The 16,389-nt window shown below is 52.6% G+C and overlaps 1 protein-coding gene across 2 annotated transcripts in view; it reads left to right on the top strand.

Annotated features, from left to right (window-relative positions):
- The window catches only part of TENT4A (terminal nucleotidyltransferase 4A), a 46,259-nt gene that overhangs the window by 10,279 nt on the left and 19,591 nt on the right, over positions 1–16,389 (top strand). The gene's annotated exons all lie outside the window — the stretch shown is intronic.

Below are 16,389 nucleotides of genomic sequence, written 5' to 3'. Positions count from 1 at the left end.
TAGAAGGAGAACCTGAAGAGATGGCCGGCCTGGGAAAGAGGCGGTGGCGCCCTGCGGAGGTCCTCGAGTACCACGGAGCGTCTGCGGCCCCGTCAGAGGCTGGCTCCAGGAGACTGAGCAGCCCCCCGCGGCCGCGGCAAGCACGTGGGATGGAGACCAAGCTCCAGAGAAAGGGGACCTGTGCGAACTGCCCCAGGTTAAGGTTTGGGATGAACTGCAACTCACAAAATTGTTAAGAGTAAAAATGGCCTTTTTGGAGGGCTTTTGGGGTAAGACTATTGGAAGTGAGCAGCTTGTAGCTGGGGAAGAGGCCCTGTGTTCTCTGGCCTTCCTTCGCAGCTGCTGTCTCCGCCTCTCCTTCGCTGCCACCGAGCGAGTGGTTTTCCGCACTTGTCACTGTCACATGTGTGTACTGTGCCCCGTTGAGCCCACAGGCCTTCATGCTGCGCCCCCCGCCGCCCTCCCGGGTGCGGAGTAGGGGCGCAGCTCAGAGCACAGGGGTTGGCTAGCTCGCACGACAGGTCAGTGAAGCACTGGCTTTGGATCCCAGGCAGTCTGAGGCCACAGCATTTCTTCTTAACCACTAGACGTGCAGAGCAGAGAGGGGGTTGTTCAGAGAGGTCTGGTACTAGCAAGAAAAGAAAGACACGAACCCCAGTCTCTGGGTAGAGACAGGACCTCTCAGGTTGCAGAGACCATCTTTAGGTCTGCCCAGGCTCTGAATGTGCGTCCCAGTCTCCCCAGGAGGAGTTGGAAGTATTTTCTCGCAAACCGGGCCTGCGGTCTGGTGCTGTCCCCTACCTTGCAAGAGTGACTCCTTTAAGTGGTCAGTGACACACACCGCCACCGTGCGTGATGCTGATCCTCTTAACAGTTCTGTTTGCTGATTGCTTTAGTGAGAGGTAATGTCTAAGAGTGTTTTCTGCTGACTTTTAAATGATTATTTTTATTAAGTGGATTTGTGTGTGTGTGTTTAAAAAAAGAAGCTTAGGGCGCCTGGGTGGCTCAGTGGGTTAAGCCGCTGCCTTCGGCTCAGGTCATGATCTCAGGGTCCTGGGATCGAGTCCCGCATCGGGCTCTCTGCTCAGCAGGGAGCCTGCTTTCCTCTCTCTCTCTCTGCCTTCCTCTCCGACTACTTGTGATTTCTCTCTGTCAAATAAATAAATAAAATATTAAAAAATAAATAAGTAAAAAATAAAAAAAGAAGCTTAAAAATCATGGGGTCCATCCCCCGGCAATAACCAAAATACAATTAGGTGACTGCCACTGTAGACCTCTCCTTTTAAGCCCATGGCGGACGGACACATGAATTGATCAATGGAAATACTTCCATTGCGAGTCATGTTCTCTTTAAACACGGTTTACTGAATTTTTGATTTTGGTGGAAAGTGAAAATAATGTGGAACCTCTCGGATGGAAATACTAGTTTCTAGGAGGTATTGCCGAGACCAAGAGCATAAATGATGAGGGGCGCCTGGGTGGCTTAGTTGGTTAAGTGACCAACTCTTGGTTTCAGCTCAGGTCATGATCTCAAGGTCACGGGATTGAGCCCCATGTCCTGCTCTCTTCTGGGTGTGGAGTCTGCTTGAGATTCTCTCTCTCCCTCTGCCCTCCCCCCCTCCTTAAAAATGATGAAAAGCTTAAGTGACTGAGTGCAAAAAAATCAAAGGAAAAGTTTTGATGACATCATATCCGTTTGCTTACTGCTGTGTAGTGTACAGCTGTTGTTAGTTCTTGCTGCAGACTGAGTTGCGTCCCCTAAAATCCGTATGTTGAAGCCCCGACCCCAGTGTGACGATGCTTGGGGAAGGGGCCCTTGGAAGTGATTAGGGTTAGATGAGGTCACAGAGGCAGGGTCTCATCCTGGGATTAGTGTCTTTCTAAGAAGGGGCCAGATTGCTTGCTGGCTCTCAGCCCTGTTACAGACCGAGTGAAAAGGCAGCTGTCTGCAAGCCAGGAAGAGGGCTCTCACCGGAGCCTGACTGCGCCGGTCCCCTGATCTTAGACCTGTAGCCTCCAGAACTGTGGGAAATAAATGCCTGTTGTTGGACTTGCCTAGTCTGTGGTGTCCTGTTCCAGCGGCCTGAGCGAACTAAAATAAAATAGCTCTTTCATGTATCTTCACTTCCTGATTTGCACTGAATTATTTTGTCAGCAGCAGTTAGGCGTTTATATTTTGTTCTGTAATTATAATCACTGCCATCTATTGAGCCTTGACTAAGTGCCGAGTCCTGTTCTGAGTACTTTGTCTGGAGTCATGAAATCTTCATGACAGCACCGTGTGGAGGCACTGGCCGCATCCCGCAAGGTCTGGTCGCTGGAAAGCAGCAGGGCCTCTGACCCCAGGCAGTCAGGGTTCCTAGTGACACTGCAGTCCTGCCCGGATGTGGGAGACCACAGTTTGCGGTGGGTGAGTCTCGGTTTTGTATTTACAGAGACGTCCTGCTCCCCACCAGCACTCGTGCCTGGACTCCTTCAGATTTCGGAGTTCTTTGCGTGGTCGGCATGTCTGGGGAGCTCCATGGAGGCTGTGTCCTTGCGGGCAGAGCTTGCAGGAGCGAGGCCGTCTTCCTGGCCTGCGTGTGCTGGAATGAGCTTCACAGCAGCAGACCGTGCTCCTCCGGCTGTGACCCTGGCCTTGCTCCCTGTGGTCCTGGCCCTGAGCTCGGCTGAGCGCCTGGGGCCCCGGCTCCCGCCCTGTGCTCATTCACCAGCTCTGCACGGGGAAGCCTGCGTCAGGATCTTTTTGTTGTGTGTGTTCAGTCAGGTCTTTAAAGAGAGCTAATTGGTGCCGCGTTCCCTGAGGCCTGCTGTGTGTCTCAATACCCATCTCTCGGCCTCAGAATTGCTCCAGAATTGCTCCACGTCTCTGGCTGTGAGTGTCGTCAGAAATCGGAGGCAAGACTCACTCCCCTCTTGGTGAAGGTGGTCCATGTTGGTTAATTTGTTAGTTGCCTTTTGGAAGCCGCCTTCTAGTCCACACATGGCCCTTGGTGCTGCGTCTGGCTCAGTGTGGGCCCCCAGCATCTGTTCTGCCTGGAGCACAGCTTCCCTTCCCCCCCACAGAGCGGGCTGTGCCTTTGCTTCAGGTACACCGGCTCTTCCATGCCACTCTGCGGGGCCTTCTGGGCTCCTCTTCTGCTGGCTGGCAGCGCCTCTGTCCCTCGGGAGACCTTTTCCCCTTGGATGACTTGAATAATTTCTTTTTTCTCTGTTCATCTTGTTGAACTAGGTTCTTGTTGCTCTGGCTCGCGGTGTGTGTCCTTAGCACAGTAGCTGTCCTGTGCCCTCATTCTGCTGACTGTCACCAGGGAACCCCGACATTACTGATGGTTTCTGACCCAGGTTGCTTTTCTATAGAACAAGGTCCTGGAGCAGGTTTTTCCTGAACTTGGCTTGTGTGTCTTCTTCGGTGCTGGGTGTTGGGTGCTGGTGTTGTTTCTGTCGTGTACTGGGTTCCTCTCCTGTTTGTTTTTGTTTGCTGTGGCCTGTTCATGGGGTTGCTGCCAGGGCAGACCTCATAGTCTGTCTTTCTGCTGAGGTGATGTGCGTGTGTTCCTGCTGTGCACCTTCCGCCTCACTGAGAAATTTCAGCTCAGGCTACAGGCTTGAGAGGCTGGCCATGTCCTGGGCTAGCTTTTCTGGGACTTGGCAGCCCCGTGGGGAGAGGGGACAGGCTTGGGGCAGTCGGCAGGCACCTTTGTCAGGGCCCAAGTCTTCCAGAAGGGCTCCGGCTTTCTCAGGCCTCTTTGGTCCCCTTCTTCCTGGCCACTGGGTATCTTCCGAAGCCTGGCACTCTCGTTTGCCCCACAGTTGGCCCAGGGTTGCTGCATTCCAGACTGACGGTGCCTCTGTTCCCAAGGCCACACGGGCTTCTCCTGGTTCCCGAAGCCTCCCAACCTCATCCTGGCTGCTGGGGCCTCGGCCTGCTCTTCCTTTTCCCCGGATGCTGCCCTGACCTGTGTGTGTCCGGCCGCCACTTGCTGTTCTGTCCGGGTTCCAGTACCGGCCCCTCACCACCTAACCCGGGAGCCATGGGCATGGCCATGGGCCACCAGTTGGCAGAGTGCACTCTGTGCCCTCTGGTTTATTTTGGGGATCATTTCCCCTCTCCATGCTGCCCTGGCTCCGCTCCCAGCTCAGAGCAAGCGCCTCAGTGGGTCGCGCTCACGGCTCTGTAGCCAGTGTCAGAATAGTCGGGCTGCGGGAAATCACCGGACAGAGGCGTCTGCTTTCCACGCTTCCGTGTTGACTTCGACCTTTGGCTCCGCTAAGTCCTTTCCTGTCCTTCCAGTTTTTGGCAGTGTTCCAGCACTCTTGTGTTTTTTTCTTAAAAATTGTTTCTGGTCATCTTGGTGGGGCCTTGGGAGGTCGGTGAGTGTGATGTCTAGTTTGGACCCAGGAGAACTGGTGCACATGACTCGTTTCCTCCTTCCAACTAGTTGGCATCAAACCTGGCTGACTGACTGACAAGTCAGTGCTCTGTGTCAGCTTTGCCTCTCTGGACTTAACTGCGTATACGTATCGGATACAGTGAAGTGCGGCAGCTTCCTTCCTGTAGACCTCCCAGGTGCACCGACGTGCTCGCGTGGGGGCCAGACCCGGCTCTCGGTGGCGCTGGCGTCCGGCAGGTGATGAGTGTCCGCTGTGCGCGTGTCTGCGGGCCACGCGGAACTGGACACGGGCTCCGTGGGTGCTTCACCGGTCTTGGTGATCATCACATCCCCTGTGGGGCACTGAGACGATGTGTCCCGTTAGAACAGCAGCACCGGAAGTGAGACTCCTCCTATCTGGCCTCTGATACCTGCTGAGGGGTCAAGGTGAGGCAGGCAGCAGGTCAGAACAGGGCAGTGCGGGGAGGGGCCGAGTGGGCGGGTTCGCGCTCTGCAGGAAGCCGACAGGGCTGGGTGGCTGGGTGGCTGGGGGCCGGGAGGCTCCAGGGAGCGCCTGGAGCCCTGGGAGCAGCGGGAGCCGTGGGAGCCGTGCTGCCCTGCCTGAGCTCTTCAAGCAAGACGCGCGCCGCTGGCAGGTGCTTTACGGGCCGAGCCGTCCGGAGAAGGGGAGGTGATGGTGCTTACGGGGATCGTGCTCAGTGACGTGTCGCACGGAGCCCGCACGGAGCCGCCACGGAGCCGGCAGGTGGCAGATGTCAGCTAATACTATGGATATGATGCACTCACCAACGAGTGGTGGGCTTTTTCCCGGCGAGCCTAAATGTAGCCTCCGAATCGTCTCTCAGCTGTGTGACCGCAGTGCCTGTGTGGAGAGCGGCCCGCGGAGAAGGCCCGTTCGCTGCGCTTGTGGTGGTGTGGCCAGAGCGCTGCGCTGCTTCAGACCAACCCTCTTCCTCAGACACGTCTCCTCCGGGCCGGTTCTCCCGCATCTGCAGAGGATTTTCTGGGATTGTAGGGGCGGTGTTTCTAGGAGCCCTGTCTGGTGGGGGGAGGCTGTGCCGCAGTCGGGAGTCCCTTCCAGAACCAGTGGCTCGGGTGGCTCTAGAGCCAGAACTTGAGGGCTGAAGGGACCTGTAGCCTGCTGGACTTGACGCTGAGCCGTCCGTGGGGTCCCCTGGGCCTCCGCGGTGCCGCGCCTGGCTCACTCGTGGCCTGGGACGGAGCCAGAAGGAGATGCCCCTACGGCGGCCCCTAGAGGAGAGGCAGGAGACCAGAGAATGAACACAAGCACACAGAGTTCTGCCCTGTGACCTTTGGGGGTGAAGTTGGTGTCAATTAACCAAGCCAGACAGAGTAATGCTTTTTTTGGGAGGGCGTTATGATTATAAAAACAGTAATGTACTTATTGAAGAAGTTTGGAAGATACAGAAGAGAAATTACCCTTAATTTTCCTGCTGACATTTGAGCACATTTCCATGGTTTTTAATGCTACTCTAAATACAGTGCACAGATGGCCTCTTGTATTTGTTTAAATCGGATTCAAGATAAGTGGTTCCTCTGGTCATTGAAAAGCTCTTTTAAACAATTTAAAAATATTACATGGATGTACATGATTCTCTAAATAAAGTTCTGTTTACAACTTGCTACTCTTTATAAAGGGACCCACAGTGAGTTTCTGCCCGTGTTTCTGTATGTTGGGTCACCCGAGTGTGGCTTGAGCTTTCACAGCTCTGGGTCCGAGTTTTGGCGGCATGATACTGGCTGGTGACCATCGGCCTAATGAATACTTAAGTTTTCTCATCTGTGATACGGAGACAGTAGTATTTGCTTTGAAGACTGTTTGGGAGGCTCTGATGAAAATGCCACTAACATGGACAGTCCTGGCTGGTGTTCCCCAGAACGCTAACGTTTTCAGACTCTTACTAATCTTCCTCACAGGATCTTCCCAGCTCACTTTCCCAGTGAAAAGGGCTCTCTGGAAAGACGACAGAACATACAGCTATTTTCATTTCAAAAATGATGCAGCTAGTTCAGCTGGCGAGTAAGGCTGGGGACCCTGGCTTTTTGACATAGCCACGTGGTTCCCTCTGAGTCCCCTCTAGGTGGCTGCAGTAGTTGCTGATTATGTTGTGGCTGCCTTGCGTGCCTTGGGGCCGGTGGCCTGTGCCGGGGCAGGAGAAAGCAGCACAGTGTAGTGCCGTTTTGGCCCCTCCCTGCCCCCCAAGCAGCTCTCCTGGCTGTGAGCTCCTCCAGAGGCTTGAAGACCCTGGATTGCATTGTGGGCTCTCTAGGACACCAGAGTCAGGAGACTGAGTCCTTTGGCCATTTTTGCCCCATGCTGGGTTATGGACGTGCTAAGCAAGTGGTTTTTCTCCAGCTGGTCTTTGGAGCATGGGGTGGTTTGGAGGTTTATAATGCAAAATGGTTCAGAGTAGTACTGACCCTCCGCAGGACTGTTGACTGAGGTTGTGAAGTGCTGGGTTACCTTCAGTCCGGTCTGTAGGTGCTCCCAGGTGCTTTACTAGAGTTTCTCTAGAAGCCATGTGTGAACATCCTTTCTACCAGCGACAGGTAGATTGAGAAGAAATGGTTAAATTAAGAATGTTTGTCATAGCTTAAGTATAAGCTTGTGGTATCTGAGTTCTTGCTCTCTGTTCTGAGGGGAGGAGAAGACGGCTGTGGTTCTCTGGCTCCCGGGTGGCCCCAGGGCCTTTTCTTGCACTTGCAGTGTGCTTGGGTTTCCTTGGCTAAGGCAGAAGAGTGTCATTTCCTTTGTTGGCCTTCAGTTGAGGTTCTGAAACCCTGTCAGACATGTACCTGAACCAGGGTTCAAAGTGACCGATCCCCCGAGGGGTCTTGGTGGGAAGGGGACAGAGAGCTCACTTTTCTTGGGAGCCGATGGGCAGGGACCAGAGTTAGAGTAGCAGTGATGATTCCAAACTGTAGAGCCTTCTGACCTGGCAGTTTTGTGAATGCTTGGATGGCTTTAGCCTCTTCAACCCAGCTTGGCCTTGACCTGCCCCATGGCAACACTGTGCCCTCCCAGCCCACCCTGCCTAATCCCCCCTCCCCTAGGAGGTACCTCCTTTCCCTGTCTGTTGCTCTCAGCCTCCTCCTCTGGTAGCAGCTTCTCCCAAGGGCGTCACTCTTCCATTAACATATTAAAAGCATTGTAAGGGTAGCTTTGTTCAAAGCTTTTTGGGGAGAGATGGGTACACAGGTGGTCTCTGGAGTGGAGAGATGCTCATGGGGAGGCCCGTAAAGCAGGCTGATGGGAGCCTGGTGGGACAGCTACCCCATTAACAACATAAGTAAGGGAACATTCTGGAAACACACTGGGTTCTAATTTGCAGTTTCAGTTGTCTTTCTTCCATTTTTGAGCTTTTATTAAAACAAAACAAAACAAAACAAAACACGAAAAACCCAAAAAAACCTTTGAAGGTCTGCCTCAAGGTTTTCTAAGTAATTGGTGCAGGCATTAATTTCCTTGTAATGTAATTAAAAATAAATAAAAAAGGATTTGTGTCATTAGCTGTATCCACACATGGGTAATTTAAAGAGGATCATTCACGCCTGAAAATGGAAATATTCAGCCATTCCCGTGTGGATGTCTGCACTTGCCGTGGGCTCAGCAGCTCATTTCTTTTTTTTTTTTTTTTTAAGATTTTATTTATTTATTTGACAGAAATCACAAGTAGGCAGAGAGGCAGGCAGAGAGAGGGGGGGAGGCAGATTCCCCGCTGAGCAGAGAGCCCGATGCAGGACTCCATCCCAGGACCCTGAGATCATGACCTGAGCTGAAGGTAGAGGCTTTAACCCACCTGAGCCACCCAGGTATCCCTCAGCAGCTCATTCTTTCTAGTTAGGGTCTGTACCTGCGCTTGCCTCTTGCCAGTCTGTGCCTGTGCCCGAGGGGTGCGGCCCGAGTCCCTCGTCCCACTGCAAGTCCATCAGCACTTTAACGTCCGTACCACTCCAGCAGTTAACTCCAAAATGGTTTTCACTAAGACATGATTTGGGCAAAAATTTAGACCGTGAACATTGTGGAGCCAAGGGGAAGGAGCTCCAATTTCTGAGAAACCGCTGGCTTTTTAAGGCTTTTGAAAGGTTTTAAGAAGAGTTGGGCAGGGTAGGGCAGGGGAGATGGAATAAATTAACAGTGGAAGATGATTTCTAGTATTTTCTGTTGCATTTTCCATTGTAATGGAAAGCTTGGTTTTCCCCCAGCATTTGGAATTGACCAAGTTCACGGGGGATGTTCCTGGTAAACTGGGACCTGTGGCTAACAGTATGGACAGGGACCATGGGGACGGGCCCTGGGAACCAGTGTTTTGGGTTTAAGATCTCAGGGAGCTGGACAAGTCCAACACTGTGACCCTTTAGAGCGTGTTTGGAGGTTCAGATGCTGAAAGCTAGAGGCCATGTTGGAGGTCACGCACGTGTTCATCTGCCTTCCCTGTGCCCCTAAGAAAGTGATGCATAAAATCTGCCCTGACCATTGCTTTCTTTAGAAGAAACAATGGGATTTAAAATCCATGGGAGCAGACAAAGCCCCCTGTGCTTCTCCCCTCAGAGGCCGGCATCATTCACCGTCAGGGGTGGTTCCTTTGCCCCCGTTCTTCCCATGCTGTTTTATTTAAAATACATTTCATTGTCTTCACTTTGGGCCCCGTGTTTGTGTGCTTTACCTGCTGCAGCACATCTGCCCGTCCTCCCTGGGGAATACACAGAAGTCTTCTTTGGGCCACTTGCAGTTTGTGCTGGGCTGGGAGAGGGGTTGGGGCCTGGCTCTGCCTGGGGCCTGTTTGCCCAAGTCCCCCGAGTGAGGGAGGCACTTGCCTGAGGCACCTGCAGAACCAGTGCCCCACGGCCCTGACCCCAGGCTCTGAGAACCATGGAACCCCACCAGCTCAGCTTCGAAAATCAGAAATCACCCTTCCGCAGTGGGTTGTCTGTGTTCATCAATAGCTCTATTTGCTGTGAATCAGATAGTTTGACTTGGTAACTGAATAATACATCTTTCACCTTTTAAAATAACCCATGGAATTGTGTTTCACAAATATTTACAGCAACCATACACCAGTTGCTCATAAGATAGACACTAAAATGTTGCTGACCTTCATTATTTGGTACTAAAAGCAGAAATTAATTTGGGAAATGTACTAAAAATTGAGCAGTCATTACCCTTTGAACGGTTGGACTCATGTAAGAGAGCAGTTGTAGATGAGAAACGCCTTTCTCATTCATCACAGAGCTTTATTTTCTAGTATTCTAGGATTTAGTTTAAAAGTACACCGGAGAATAATGCTTCGGAGGTCCAGTGCTTTCGTGATTAAAACTGAAAGTTACTGCAAGCCAGCCTCACCATGTCCATCTTAAAATACCCAGAAAAGGAATCATTCGGGGCTTGCTCCACTGTGATGTGCCAGTGTGAGAATCTCCCGGATCGAATCTCAGAGTTGCACCTGGTCTGTACCAACCGTTGCCTTGGCCGGAGTGTCCGCTGCGTTCTGCTTCCAGAGACGGGCTGTCCGGGGTGTGCCATGCACTCCCGTGGTCCTGCTCTTGTGCACAGGGCAGCAGCCCTCCTTCCCCACTGCCCATGCCCAAGCCGGTGACCTCCTGCAGGGTGAGGCGAGCATCTGTGTGCTCTCTCCGCGGCACCGGGTGCGCTTGGCTTCTTGGCTCCGTGCAGAGGTTCCTGACTCGATTCATGGCTCTGTGGCTGGACAGTGGCTGAGTGGGCCTCGCCTTCGTGTGGGTCCTGGCTACATACTCTTGTTGCTCCCCAAGCCTGTCATATGGTCAGCTTCTAATCCCGTATCCTGCTGGGTTCGAGGTGTCATTGCATGCAAAAAGTCGAACCATTTGAAGCTGCCGTTTTTGTGGGTCGGAAATACAAACTTTGTGTATAGGCACCTTCCTGTAGGGATCAGCTGACCTAAAAAGATGCACCGTTGTGCAGTGTACCATGAAGGAAGAAAAACGCTTACTTTTGAACTGATCTGGTGCCCAGCCACGCATGGAAACTTGCCTCCCCATTTCAGACCCGTGAGTGCTTCCTAGTGAAGATGGAACAATCTGCCCGGCTCCGTAATCAGATCAGTTTCTTCGGAAATGCCCTAATCAGCACCGCTGTTACTGACCTCTTCTTGGGCCGTCAAAGCCTAGCTTCATTGTAGCGCGGAACACGTGTTGAAATGACATCAAGAGCTGTAACACCTAGCTTTGGCAGACATGGTTTGTGTCCACATTTAGCCCCAAAGATTTAAAACGTTTGTTTTAGAGGAAGTTTAGAAAAGAGAGTCCGGAGACCTACTAGGAAGTGTTTTGTTTGTTCTTAATGGAAGTGCAGTTGTCACACCGCGTCACATTGCCTCCGGCGCCCGGCACTGATGCAGCAGTTGCGTCTGTCTGTCACCTGGCGTTCCCTCCAGATGCGTGTGGCCACCACCTTTCTCCAGACGTGGCCTGCATTCCAGTCCCCGCGGCGACTCCGCGACTTATTTTCTAACCGGAAGTTTGTATCTTTTCATCCCTTTGCTTATTTGCTGCGTCGCCCACCCCCGCCCCTCTGGCAACCATGTTTCTTCCCTGACTTTATGAGTTCATTTCTGGGCTTTTTTTGTGGTTTGCATATTCTTTGGATTCTACATGTAAGTGAAATTGTCTGCTCTTTGTCTTTATCTGACTTATTTCACTTTGCATAATATCCTTGAGGTCCATCCATGTAGTTACAAATGGCAAAATGTCCTTCTTTTCCGCGGCCGAGGACGGCTGCAGTGTACCCGGGTGCCGCATCCTTGTCCGCTCACCTGCCGCGGGCCGCTGGCTTCTCCCGCACGTCGTTTGTGCAGATGCCTGACATCACGCATCGTCAGGGAGATGCAGGTCAGAGCCCCGAGGGGGTAGAGCCTCACACCTGTCAGAATGGCTGGTGTCAGAAGGACAAGAGTAACAGGTGCTGGCGGGGGTGTGCAGAAAAACTTTTGTACGCTTTTGGTAGGAATGTGAATGGGTGCGGCCACTGGAAACCAGTGTGGAGTTTCCTAAGAAAATTAAATACCATATCATCCGGTGATTTTACTGGGTATTTGCCCAAAGCAAATGAAAACAGTACGTTGAAAAGGGAGGTGCACCCCTGTGTTCACTGCAGCGTTGTTTGCAGTAGTGTGTTGTTACTCCACGTGGCCTCCGTTGGGAGGGGGTGTTTGTGCAGGTGGCGGAGCCCCCAAAGTGAGCCTTACCCGCGGCGGGCCACTTCTGTTTCTGTGGGCTGCCAGGCCTGGGAGGGTGGGAAGACGGACGACCTGAGGGAGTGACCAAGCCCATGCGTCCTGTTCTGGAGAAGCTTGAGAAGCGTGCTCTCATGGGGCTCGGGGCTCCCCCTGCCTGCTCCCTCTTAGGTTTGGCCTGTCTGGGAAGAAGCAGCCAGAGATGTCTGAGCAGCAGCCTGTCTGAGATGTCACAGGTGGCTGTCCAGAGTTAAATGAAGTCAGGTGACAGCTGCAGTCGCCAGGGCAGGTGCTCAGTAGCCCCTCGCACAGAACCTGTCTGCGCCCGCCAAGTTGTGTTGGCTGCACCTTGCTGGAGAGCAGGCGGCTGCCTCCCCTCCCCTTCTCCCTCCCCTCCTCTCCTTTCCCTCTCCTCTTTTCCCTCCCCTCTCCTCCCCTCCCCTTCCCGCCCTGGGCTTGCTACCTGTGCACCCCTCAGCTGTCTGTGCTCAGCGCCTGCTCTGTGAACCCGGACCCGCACAAGCCAGCCTTGCTCTGGGAACTCATGGTCTTGGGTTAGGTGGACGGGAAGAGGCTTCCGGAGTTTGGAAGCTTAATTTGATCTTCTTCTTCTTCTTCTTCCCCCCCCCTTTTTTTTTTTTAAATAAATCTGTATTTGTCATTAAAATTAGAGAATGCACGCCAGTAAAAAACAAAATAAAAATCACAGTCTTGTCATCTAAAATGCAGTTGACTTTTTCCTGTGTATTTTTTAAATTTATATAATGAGCACGTTCTTGTAAAACACAAAAAGGCCTAAGTAGTAAAAAAGTATCTGGAGTAGAAAGCGGAGTGTTCGCACAGCAGCCCCCCTGCCCTTCTGGGTGGGAGACAGTGTGGGCTGGGCGTTGGCATGTGGCCTACTGGACCTTCTCACGTATGTGGTGCGTATGTGGGGCAGACATTCGTGTGGAGGTGGGGCTGTGTCGTCACCTGCACCAGCCGTCTGTCATGGGGTCTTTCCTTTCTGGCGCACACATATCTTCCTCGTTCCTTTTCTTCCTTCCTTCCTTCCTTCCTTCCTTTCTTTCTTTTTTAAGAGTTTATTTATTTATTTGACAAGTAGGCAGAGAGGCAGGCAGAGGGAGAAGCAGGCTCTCTGCTACCCAGGGAGCCTGATGCTGGGCTCGATCCCAGGACCCTGGGATCATGACCTTAGCTGAAGGCAGCTGCTTAACCCACTGAGCCCCCCAGGCGCCCCATCTTCCTTGTTCTTAATGAGAGGACAGTGACTCACAGGGGACCATGACCTACGGCCAGAGGTCCCGCTTCATCGGAAGCGGTGAGTTGTCCGCTTACCCCAGGGTAGGCCATGGCCTGGTCTAGTGCAGACTCAGATTTGTCATGTTTCTGCCCTGTACAGTTGTCATTTGGCTTTTAGTTTGTTTATACTCAGCATGGTTTTGGATGAAATTCTTCAGTCTTGGTGTTGTGATTGTTGTTTTATATTGGAGTCTGGAAAAGCCTCCTCCAAGTCCAAATAGGGGGTGGTTCCTGTGGGTTTTTTCTTCTCTTGGCTTTTTTTTCACCTGGAAATTTCAACTCTGCATCTGTATCCCATTCTCAAGTGTAGAACAAGGGAGGAGTCTCACACCGTTCTCTTTAGCTTCCTGCATCGGGATTTGGTTTGGCTACAGAGGACAGAATTCATGGAGCCCTGGTTGTCCAATCCAGATCACGGGCTTATCCCTCTGTGTTGCCTGCCTGCCTTGCTCCACACTAGGGGCCTTTCTCAGGGTTGTGTGGGCCTCTCTGCCCTGAAGAAACCGTCTGAGGAAGTGTGTTGCCAGCCTCCGCTGGGGAATGTGCTCCTTGTGCTTCACAGGGGCCAGGCGATGGCTCGCTGGCCATCTGAGGCTATGGGAGGGGCCCCTTAGCATCCTGGTGGACAGCCAGCTTCTGCCACAGGAGGCCGTGTCCCAGGGCCTCCCATTAAATAATCATAGTTTCCTGCTGGTTTTGAGATGCCACCTCTGTGATCTTTCATAGAGGAGTTTCTTCTGTGATGGTCACAGCGTAGAAATTGTCATGGGAGATTTGGAGACCGGCCGCTGGTGGGCTGACGCTGTGCCCTACGAGGCAGCAGCTAATTGTGGAGAAGGAGACTTCGGTGTGGTTTTCTGTCGATCTCTTGTCAGCTGTGAAATGCCTTTGAGGTTTGATACGTGAGAAGAGTGAGCTTCCTCGTGTTTGTTTCTGGGCAGTAACGATCGTATGGATGTAAATGATGATGTACGTTCATGAGGAGCTGCTTTGGAGAGTTGAACATGTGGGTCATAGGCCCATAAAATGGCCAGGGTTGTGCTGACGCCTGCAGTGGTGCGCGGCTGACGGCGCGTGCTGGTGAAAGTGTGTTGTCAGACACATGCAGCTTCTTAAAGTGAGAGTAAGTACGGGTAACGTTAGCACAAAGTAGAATATTGCGGGCTCTTTGGCACTGTTTGGGATGTGAAGTTGGGATATATTTTAAGGGAAACGTGATCTTAAATGACAGGCGCATAAGTGAAATATTTATTTAACTAAATGGTGCTTTGATTCATCCGTTCCCGTGGGTCAGATGCTGTCCATGAGCAAGTGGTGTTCTGGTGCCGGGATTAGGCCGTGAGCCGTGAGCCCTGCACCGGCCTCCGGAAGGGCCCGGGGAAGAGGGAGGGAGGGGCGTGGGGGCAGGGGTGCTGCCTGCCCCGTCTGGCGTGGGTTCTGTTCAACAGCTCTGATTCCACCGTTCCTCCCGGAGTGGTCAGCTGTCCCCTCCCTGCTCGAGTCCCCTGCTCGAGTCCCCTGCCCCTCACCTGGTCCTTGGTCTTTGGTGCTTCCTCACTTGGAGGGCAGGCAGCTGAGGGGGTCTTGGAGTTCGCCTGGATGTCACGATGGTTAGACCTTCCTGTGTCTCTCTGGGCCGCTGGTGTCCTCACAGCCCAGAGCGCCGTGGTCTTGAGGCAGCTCAGGGGCCACCAGTGCCTCGCCGAACCTTGTTTGCCTTGAGGAAGGGCCAGCGGGGGCTTCTCGCACCCCTGGTCGGCCGGAGTGCTCCTTCTGGTCCCGGAAGGCAAAGCAGAAATACTCTTCCTGGCTAACACTGGTTACCGCGGGTCACTTTTAGGCCCCATTCCATGCTCATTTCAGATGTGTGTGTTCTTAGTGCGTCCTCTCGGCAGACGGGACACTTGAAACCAGGAGACCTGTGTGTTCCTCTTGGCGCCGCTTCCTGCTCTGGGAACGTGGGCATGCCTCGACCTCATTGTTCATCTGTCCTGAAATACGGGCAGGAGAGAAGTGCTCGGCAGCCCCTTCTTCTGTCCAAGCAGACGTCAGATAGAACTGACACTGTCCCACCGATGGGATCGTGTCCGCGCGGACCGGCGCAGGCCTTCCCTTTGTGCCCCTTCGTGTCCCGGTGTGTGGAGGGTGACTGAGCACGGGAGTCCTGGAAGCCGGCAGGCGGGGCGCAGTTTTATGTTGTTATTTCAGATGTGCCGAGCCTAAGAGAAAGTTGGTGGCACAGTGCGCACGTTGCTATGCCCTGTTTACGAGGTGTTTTAGCTACTAAATTTCTGGGGTGTGGGTAGAATTTTAGCGTGCTAGCTTGGATATGCTTCTTTGACTTTGGGCTGATTGTTTAATTAGGTCTCTCCTTGTTATTTTGTCTCTAAATTTTACACTGTTAGCAGTACTAGGAGTTGTAGGAGAGCACATGCTCTTGTGCTTTCCAGGGACCAGGTGATGGCCAGCAGAGCGCCTTCTAGCAGTTCTCTGCTTCGACAGTGACTGACGCAGGAGACCCCACAGGATGTCCTTGCTGACAGCCAGGGTCACCTTTGGCTCTTCCTGGTGTGACCACTAACCCACTAACCTGACGTACCGGGTCCTTTTAACCATGTGGCCAGTTGATGGCAAGTTCTAGATGACGTCTCAGACTCACACCGGCCATCTGAGCTACTCAGCCATAGGGCTGTGGTTTGATGCTTTACGGTGTTGTTGGTGCTTAGTGACTGTTGAAGTGACAGAAGCTTTACTCCCCAAACCTGGGAGTTTGATAGGTGTTTTGGGAAAATTCAATTTTGTATGACTTATAGCCTTCTTGGATATGTTAAACACTGTCCTCATGGCTGGCCGAACCACTGTCGTAGACGCGATAGACCTTAAGTTCCAGCGATAGCGTAATTGGTCTTGTAGGTGTACCGAGAACAAGGGGCTTGAGGACTGGTTTCCTCCTAGGGTCCCGTGAATGCTTGCAGGGGCCTCCAGGCCCCCTCAGACCTGCTGCTGAGTGTTAGGAATGGTGGCTCTGTGTGGATTTTCGGGGTGTGGGCAGCACTTCAGGTGAGACAGAAGGGCCAGTAGAGTATGTGAGGGGATAGGAGGCCCCTTGCCTTTGTCACTGGACATTAATTGTCCTGTTGAGAAGTATTCCCTTCTGGTGTGCGAACTATTTTGCTAGCTGTTGAGCTAACATTGTATTATTATTGAGCAAATTTTATTTTGTCTTCTCTTTTATTAATCAAACTTAGAGTGAAACAGGTGAATTCGATTTGTCTTAATTTCCAGGATTTGGTTACTTGGCCCTTAGAATTTATCTTTCAGACTGACTGGGGATGAGGGGCTTTGCTTCTCCCAGGAGGAGTCTTCACTGTAGATCCTTGGCCCTGAAAGTGAACTCCACAAGCCCGGCCTGCCCCGGGACGGCCTTTTTCGCTTGGGGCGGGTGGAGGGCGCGAGAG

The sequence above is a fragment of the Mustela putorius genome, unplaced genomic scaffold, assembly GCF_011764305.1.
Source record: "Mustela putorius furo isolate JIRA1106 unplaced genomic scaffold, ASM1176430v1.1 tig00000107_pilon_pilon_pilon, whole genome shotgun sequence".
In the NCBI taxonomy this organism is placed as follows: domain Eukaryota; kingdom Metazoa; phylum Chordata; class Mammalia; order Carnivora; family Mustelidae; genus Mustela; species Mustela putorius.
Note: the sequence above shows the minus strand (reverse complement) of the source record. Positions and strands in the feature narration are given on the sequence as shown.